The 8,294-nt window shown below is 40.8% G+C and overlaps 1 long non-coding RNA gene across 1 annotated transcript; it reads right to left on the bottom strand.

Moving 5' to 3' along the window:
* Positions 1 to 2,687: 2,687 nt before the first annotated feature.
* On the bottom strand, positions 2,688 to 5,530 carry LOC123738255 (uncharacterized). The gene is made up of 3 exons (XR_006767469.1): positions 5,123 to 5,530; positions 3,116 to 3,208; positions 2,688 to 2,905 (listed from the first exon to the last, which is right to left on the bottom strand). It is a non-coding gene; the product is annotated as an uncharacterized lncRNA (long non-coding RNA).
* Between the last annotated feature and the right edge of the window lie 2,764 nt (positions 5,531 to 8,294).

Below are 8,294 nucleotides of genomic sequence, written 5' to 3'. Positions count from 1 at the left end.
CCTTTTGTAAAGCTTCTAGATCAGTACATCCAGGAAGGAGTAAATGTGATAGACCTACAGCCTTTTGTAAAGCTTCTAGATCAGTACATCCAGGAAGGAGTAAATGTGATAGACCTACAGCCTTTTGTAAAGCTTCTAGATCAGTACATCCAGGAAGGAGTAAATGTGATAGACATATTGCAAAGCATAACTGATGACTCAATTTCTGATTGCATGAGACTATCTAGTTTCCTTCTCTGACCCCCTCCTCCTAGGGGTTGGAGACTATCTAGTGTCCTTCTCTGACCCCCTCCTCCTAGGGGGTGTCGGACTAATTGCACAACAAGTTATAAGGTCCTATCAGCTATGATGGATACATTAGATTGAACAAGACGTTCCAGCAGGGCTATAAATTGTTCAATGTCCTCTTCTCCATTGGGTAAAACAAGAGAGTCTGCAGAACACAGTATATCACCACATATTTCAAGCTGTAAGACATGACGAGGTTCAGCTAAATCTGTAGCTCTTTCTAAAAGTTCTTCTAGAGTATCCAAAACCATCACATAAAAAACTGCATAATCATAGCTCTGATTTATACATGTGAAATTAAAAAACTGATGAATCTCTGTATTGTTAAATTTATTGCGATACAAAATACGGACACTTCTATCAAGACCATCCCCCATCTGATCTATTACACAACTTTACAATTCATCAAATTCAATGTGTGGTTGCTCATTGTCTTCATAGCCTGCCGGGGTTGTAGGGGCCATGTGGATGTGTGTGGGGGGTGGTGTTGAAGGAGGGGTGAGCACATTAATGTGGTTAATTAAGGAGATAAGTTGTGGAGGGACCTGTGATAATGTGTGATCATGTGTAGGATTTATAGGTGGTGGGGGGTGGTGTTGTGTGGGGGGTGGTGTTGAAGGAGGGGTGGTGTTGAAGGAGGGTGGTGTTGTGTTGGTGTTGAAGGAGGGGTGGTGTTGAAGGAGGGGTGAGCTCATTAATGTGGTTAATTAAGGAGATAAGTTCTGGTGGTATTCTAGAAGTATCCATGTTACATACAGCTTTTATCGTTTGTTTGGGCGTTTTTTAATCAGATTGATGCGTATCAAGCGTGGTATGGTTTTATGCCAGAAGGATAGGTCTTGGCTGTACTGCCGTCTTAGTAAAGTAACCATACGTTTGTGTAGCTGGACCTCTCTGTCTTTTAGAGCCCTGTAAAAGGCTGTGAGAAACCTATCTAGTAACTGGACCTCTCTGTCTTTTAGAGCCCTGTAAAAAGCTGTGAGAAACCTATCTAGTAACTGGACCTCTCTGTCTTTTAGAGCCCTGTAAAAGGCTGTGAGAAACCTATCTAGTAACTGGACCTCTCTGTCTTTTAGAGCCCTGTAAAAGGCTGTGAGAAACCTATCTAGTAACTGGACCTCTCTGTCTTTTAGAGCCCTGTAAAAAGCTGTGAGAAACCTATCTAGTAACTGGACCTCTCTGTCTTTTAGAGCCCTGTAAAAGGCTGTGAGAAACCTATCTAGTAACTGGACCTCTCTGTCTTTTAGAGCCCTGTAAAAGGCTGTGAGAAACCTATCTAATGTGGAAGGACCACCAGAGGGCAGGCTGGGCTCACGGATAGTAGCACAACAAGGCATGTGAGACAAGGTAACCAGAGGAAATTAAGCACAGCTGACAGTACTAATGAGATATTCTCTTTCCCCTATAAGAGAGAGGATGGAACCAGCAAGAAGGGGAGAAGATAAACTATCTCTGGAGAATGGCTACGGAGAGAGGGGAGCTATCCAAGAAGATCCATTAAGACGGTGACGAATCTGTGATGGTTGTTACAGTTTAAAGATAATCGTCCTGTGTCATCTAAAGAAGAAGATGTATGTTATTCATTGGGAGATTCTCATTGACTGTGTTTGTATTGTCAGAAATCCCTCAATAGAGAACTGTTTTCAATCAAGAAAACCCACTCCTGACTCGTTTATTCCACCTTTCAGCTTTAGAGTGACACCAAATTACTTGGTCCGCTCACACTAGTAACTGGACCTCTCTGTCTTTTGGAGCCCTGTAAAAGGCTGTGAGAAACCTATCTTGAAGATCTATATCCTGATCAGTGTCCTCATTGATGATATCTTCAATCAGTAGAGGTTCTACCTCAGAAATGATTGTATCAAGCTGTTTAGCCGCATCATCCTCATCAACGCATCATCCTCATCAACGCATCAACACATCATCCTCATCAACACATCGTCCTCATCATCCTCATCAACACATCATCCTCATCAACACAACATCCTCATCATCACATCGTCCTCATCATCACATCGTCCTCATCATCACATCGTCCTCATCAACACATCGTCCTCATCAACACATCGTCCTCATCAACACATCATCCTCATCAACACATCATCCTCATCAACACATCATCCTCATCAACACATCATCCTCATCATCCTCATCATCCTCATCAACACATCTTCATCATCAACACATCATCCTCATCAACACATCATCCTCATCAAAACATCATCCGCATATCATCCTCATCATCCTCATCAACACATCATCCTCATCAACGCATCATCCTCATCAACACATCATCCTCATCAACGCATCATCCTCATCGTCCTCATCAACACATCATCCTCATCAACACATCGTCCTCATCAACACATCGTCCTCATCAACACATCGTCCTCATCAACACATCGTCCTCATCAACACATCGTCCTCATCAACACATCGTCCTCATCATAGCTCAACCCTTCATCAGAACCATCATTGACCTCATCATCCTCGACATTAACACCATTGAATGTATCAACCGGTTTAGGTGTTTTACTCAGTATGTCTTCAGCGTCCTCTTCCTCCTCTTCCTCTTGTTGTATTGGGTCTTCTGTGTTTGTATAGGCCTTGGAGGAGTCTGAAAGGAACATATATACAAAATAGTGTATTAAAAATAAATATATATAATAGTATTAAATAACCAATAATAGTGATAAATGAAAAAATGCTTTTATTTTTATTTTATTTATATATTTTTAAACAGTACGTTTTAAAATATATCAACACATCAATATATCCTGTTTCTGTTTCTCTCTGTTAGGCCATGTTTTCATGTTAGTTAAATTACCTTTGGTTGTTTGATGCCTGTTTTTCAGAGGAGTCGATGTTGTGTTTCCTACCCCGTTGTCCTCTTGATGTATAGACTCGGCAAGATTGGAGTCTGAAAAAAATTACAATATTTGAAATTGTTTTAACCTCTATGGGCTAGGTGGGACGCTTGCGTCCCACCTACTCAACAGCCAGTGTAATCCCGTGGCGCGATATTCAAATACCTTAGAAATGCTATTACTTCAATTTCTCAAACATATTACTATTTTACACCATTTTAAAGACAAGACTCTCGTTAATCTAACCACACTGTCCGATTTCAAAAAGGCTTTACAATGAAAGCAAAACATTAGATTATGTCAGCAGAGTACCCAGCCAGAAATAATCAGACACCCATTTTTCAAGCTAGCATATAATGTCACATAAACCCAAACCACAGCTAAATGCAGCACTAACCTTTGATCTTCATCAGATGACACCCCTAGGACATTATGTTATACAATACATGCATGTTTTGTTCAATCAAGTTCATATTTATATCAAAAACCAGCTTTTTACATTAGCATGTGACGTTCAGAACTAGCATACCCCCCGCAAACTTCCGGTGAATTTACTAAATTACTCACGATAAACGTTCACAAAAAACATAACAATTATTTTAAGAATTATAGATACAGAACTCCTCTATGCACTCGCTATGTCCGATTTTAAAATAGTTTTTCGGTGAAAGCACATTTTGCAATATTCTAAGTAGATAGCCCGGCATCACAGGGCTAGCTATTTAGACACCCAGCAAGTTTAGCCCTCACCAAAGTCAGATTTACTATAAGAAAAATGTTATTACCTTTGCTGTTCTTCATCAGAATGCACTCCCAGGACTTCTTCTTCAATAACAAATGTTGGTTTGGTCCCAAACAATCCATAGTTATATCCAAATAGCGGCGTTTTGTTCGTGCGTTCAAGACACTATCCGAATGGTAAAGAAGGGTGATGAGCACGACGCATTTCGTGACAAAAAAAATCTAAATATTCCATTACTGTACTTCGAAGCATGTCAACCGCGCTGTTTAAAATCAATTTTTATGCAATTTTTCTCGTAAAAAAGCGATAATATTCCGACTGAGAAAGCGTGTTTACGTTCAAAGAGAGAGAAAATAAAAACATCTCGTGCCCTCGTGCACGAGCCCCAGTCTGATGGTCCTCTGATCGGCCACTTACCAAAGGCGATAATGTGTTTCAGCCAGGGGCTGCCTCGATATCATTCAGCTTTTTCCCGGCTTCTGAGAGCCTATGGGAGCCGTAGGAAGTGTCACGTTACAGCAAAGATCCTCAGTCTTCAATAAACAGAGCCAAGAAGAACAAGAACTTGTCAGACAGGCCACTTCCTGCATGGAATCTTCTCAGGTTTTTGCCTGCCATATGAGTTCTGTTATACTCAGACACCATTCAAACAGTTTTAGAAACTTTAGGGTGTTTTCTATCCAAAGCCAATAATTATATGCATATTCTAGTTACTGGGCAGGAGTAGTAACCAGATTAAATCGGGTACGTTTTTTTTATCCGGCCGTGCAAATACACACAGAGACACACACACAGAGACACACACACATGACCCCCCCTCACGGGGGATATACAGACACACACAGACACATGACCCCCCCTCACGGGGAGAGAGGGAGAGAGAGAGGGAGAGAGAGAGAGAGAGAGAGAGAGAGAGAGAGAGAGAGAGAGATGCTAACATTGTATCTACATTCAACAAGCACTAAAACATCTAAAATGAAAGTCATGTAATGTTTGGTTATGTAACTGAACATCCACTAGGTGGTTACAGTGGTCCAGTCTTGAGTAGAGCTTTTGCGTTGTGAGTATTCATGTATCAATAACCCCTCCTCTCAATTAATATATATAAATATATATGGTTATATAAAACCTTATAAAAACATTCATTTTATTATATATTATATATATTTATAAACAGGCATATTTAGATGTAAAAAGCATTCATTAAATTGTAATTTCAACTCACCTTCAAAACTCTCAATAGGGGGATAAAGGATTCCCAGATTATCTTTTAGCTGTTCTGTCTTCAGAGCTGCAAAGCCACTATGTCCTCAATGAGACAATGTAGGAACTCTCTGCTTATAGGCTGTAGGTGAATGGACTCTCTGCTTATAGGCTGTTGGTGAAGGGACTCTCTGCTTATAGGCTGTAGGTGAATGGACTCTCTGTTTATAGGCTGTTGGTGAAGGGACTCTCTGCTTATAGGCTGTAGGTGAATGGCTGGGATTGACGGAGGTGTCAGGGCTGTAAACACTGGTTGACTCTTCATATGGGATATGCAGAGAAGTCTTCTGGAACGTCAGAGGTTAGACATGTTTAAAAACCATTGCTTCCTACACACACACACAGAGACACACACACACAGCCACATGACCCCCCCTCACGGGGGATATACAGAGACACACAGACAGCCACATGGCCCCCCCTCACGGGGATATACAGAGACACACACAGAGACACACACACAGAGACACACACACAGAGACATGACCCCCCCCTCACGGGGGATATACAGACACACACAGACACATGACCCCCCCTCACGGGGGATATGTTCTGGCCTGGTTTAGATCTTATCTGTCGGAAAGATATCAGTTTGTCTCTGTGAATGGTTTGTCCTCTGACAAATCAATTGTAAATGTCGGTGTTCCTCAAGGTTCCGTTTTAGGACCACTATTGTTTTCACTATATATTTTACCTCTTGGGGATGTCATTCGAAAACATAATGTTAAATTTCACTGCTATGCAGACGACACACAGCTGTACATTTCAATGAAACATGGTGAAGCCCCAAAATTGCCCTCGCTAGAAGCCTGTGTTTCAGACATAAAGAAGTGGATGGCTGCAAACTTTCTACTTTTAAACTCGGACAAAACAGAGATGCTTGTTCTAGGTCCCAAGAAACAAAGAGATCTTCTGTTGAATCTGACAATTAATCTGGATGGTTGTACAGTCGTCTCAAATAAAACTGTGAAGGACCTCGGCGTTACTCTGGACCCTGATCTCTCTTTTGAAGAACATATCAAGACTGTTTCAAGGACAGCTTTTTTCCATCTACGTAACATTGCAAAAATCAGAAATTTTCTGTCCAAAAATGACGCAGAAAAATTAATCCATGCTTTTGTTACTTCTAGGCTGGACTACTGCAATGCTCTACTTTCCGGCTACCTGGATAAAGCACTAAATAAACTTCAGTTAGTGCTAAATACGGCTGCTAGAATCCTGACTAGAACCAAAAAATTTGATCATATTACTCCAGTGTTAGCCTCCCTACACTGGCTTCCTGTTAACCTGTTGGGTCTAGGGGCAGCATTTGCACGTCTGGATAAAAAAATGTACCCGATTTAATCTGGTTACTAATCCTACCCAGTAACTAGAATATGCATATACTTATTATATATGGATAGAAAACACTCTAAAGTTTCCAAAACTGTTTGAATGGTGTCTGTGAGTATAACAGAACTCATTTGGCAGGCAAAACCCTGAGACATTTTCTGACAGGAAGTGGATACCTGATGTGTTGTATTGATTTTAAACCTATCCCATTGAAAAACACAGGGGTTTAGGAATATTTTGGCACTTCCTATTGCTTCCACTAGATGTCACCAGCCTTTACAAAGTGTTTTGAGTCTTCTGGAGGGAGATCTGACCGAACAAGAGCCATGGAACGGTGATGTCCCATTAGACACCTGGCGCGCTACTTCATGTTGGGTACCCTCGTTCCAATACGTTATAAAAGGCTATGCATTCGTCCACCTTGAATATTATTCATGTTCTGGTTAAAAAAGGCCCTAATGATTTATGCTATACAACGTTTGACATGTTTGAACGAACGGAAATATATTTTTTCCCCTCGTTCATGACGAGAAGTCCGGCTGGCTTACATCATGTGCTAACGAGACGGAGATTTTTGGACATAAATGATGAGCTTTTTTGAACAAAACTACATTCGTTATGGACCTGTGATACCTGGAAGTGACATCTGATGAAGAGAATCAAAGGTAATGGATTATTTACATAGTATTTTCGATTTTAGATCTCCCCAACATGACGTCTAGTCTGTATCGCAACGCGTATTTTTCTGGGCACAGTGCTCAGATTATTGCAAAGTGTGATTTCCCAGTAAGGTTATTTTTAAATCTGGCAAGTTGATTGCGTTCAAAAGATGTAAATCTATAATTCTTTAAATGACAATATAATATTTTACCAATGTTTTCTAATTTTAATTATTTAATTTGTGACGCTGACTTGACTGCCGGTTATTGGAGGGAAACGATTTCCTCAACATCAATGCCATAGTAAAACGCTGTTTTTGTATATAAATATGAACTTGATAGAACTAAAAATGCATGCATTGTCTAACATAATGTCCTAGGAGTGTCATCTGATGGAGATTGTAAAAGGTTAGTGTATCATTTTAGCTGGTTTTATGGTTTTGGTGACCCTGTCTTTGACTTGACAAAACATTACACACAACTCTTGTAAATGTACTGTCCTAACATACTCTAAATTTATGCTTTCGCCGTAAAACCTTTTTGAAATCGTAAAACGTGGTTAGATTAAGGAGATGTTTATCTTTCAAATGGTGTAACATAGTTGTATTTTTGAAAAATTTGAATTTTGACATTTATTTGGATTCAAATTTGCCGCTCTTGAAATGCACCTGCTGTTGATGGAGTGCACCACAGGTGTGCACGCTAGCGTCCCACCTAGCCCCAAGAGGTTAAGGCAAGGGCTGATTTCAAGGTTTTACTGCTAACCTACAAAGCATTACATGGGCTTGCTCCTACCTATCTTTCCGATTTGGTCCTGCCGTACATACCTACACGTACGCTACGGTCACAAGACGCAGGCCTCCTAATTGTCCCTAGAATTTCTAAGCAAACGGCTGGAGGTAGGGCTTTCTCCTATAGAGCTCCATTTTTATGGAATGGTCTGCCTACCAATGTGAGAGACGCAGACTCAGTCTCAACCTTTAAGTCTTTACTGAAGACTTATCTCTTCAGTAGGTCCTATGATTAAGTATAGTCTGGCCCAGGAGTGTGAAGGTGAACGGAAAGGCTGGAGCAACGAACCGCCCTTGCTGTCTCTGCCTTGCCGGTTCCCCTCTTTCCACTGGGATTCTCTGCCTCTAACCC

The sequence above is a fragment of the Salmo salar genome, unplaced genomic scaffold, assembly GCF_905237065.1.
Source record: "Salmo salar unplaced genomic scaffold, Ssal_v3.1, whole genome shotgun sequence".
NCBI lineage: Eukaryota > Metazoa > Chordata > Actinopteri > Salmoniformes > Salmonidae > Salmo > Salmo salar.
This window is presented reverse-complemented; position numbering and strand designations above follow the sequence as displayed.